General features: G+C 38.5%; 1 protein-coding gene across 1 annotated transcript in view; it reads right to left on the minus strand.

Annotated features, from left to right (window-relative positions):
- The window catches only part of GSAP (gamma-secretase activating protein), a 66,624-nt gene that overhangs the window by 40,979 nt on the left and 24,724 nt on the right, over window positions 1-921 (minus strand). The window lies entirely within an intron of this gene.

A 921-nucleotide genomic window follows, 5' to 3' on the forward strand; every position in this document is an offset into this window, starting at 1 on the left:
AACTCACTCTTTCTGAGCCTCAGTTTCACTATCTATAAAGTGGGAATAATATCACCAAGCAGACTTGCTATGAGGATCAAGACCACTGAGGTAAAACACTTAGCATACAGTACATAGTCATTAAATAAATGAGAGGCTTCTACTTATAAACATCTTTCTCACATAGAAGTATTTGGGAAAACTGCAGAAAACTCCATTATTTTTTAATATTTCAATCAACCTAAGTTCCTTTAAATAAGGTGGCAATTCAGGGAAATTGCATGGAATTGATAGCAAAAAATAAAAAAGCATTACTCAAAAAATATTGCCATAAAAATTATTGCTAGAACAGTTTGAATCTTGGGTATAATTTTGTACATATAAAATAAAATGTGCTTAAGAAGGAAAGATAACTTCTATAACACAGCCTGTGTTTACAAAGCTCCTATTTCTGCCCTCGCTGCACTCTGAAGACCACAGAGTAAGTCATGCCTGACCTTTTCAAGTCACTCCCATGAGGAGATAAAAATAAAAAAGGGCACCTTTGCCCTCCCAAAATGCTAAGTTTTCTTAATGGAAAGTTTCCCACATCACTCCTGAGATGGGAGGCTGATACAGCAGTGCTGATAAGCGGCCAGACCCAGGCCCAGCAAACCTTCTATTTATTTATCTCTTGTATCACAGGAAGCAGTGGAACCCAGCTTCTCTGAGGCCATTTCCCAAAGGTTCAGAGATCACGTTACGATTTGCCACATACCGGCCCACTCAGCGTAAGATAACTAACCACATCAGTAGCATCATTCAAAATAAAAGTCTTTTATGGCCTTTCACATCAGTTTATCCTCACTTTGCTCAGTCCTCTCACATCACGCTTTCCTAACCTTAGGTCATGACAGTAGACAGACTGGGAAATAGGGATGGAAGAAGATATCAAAGGATCAT

This window comes from Otolemur garnettii, unplaced genomic scaffold (assembly GCF_000181295.1).
Source record: "Otolemur garnettii isolate 467f Iridium unplaced genomic scaffold, OtoGar3 scaffold00005, whole genome shotgun sequence".
NCBI lineage: Eukaryota > Metazoa > Chordata > Mammalia > Primates > Galagidae > Otolemur > Otolemur garnettii.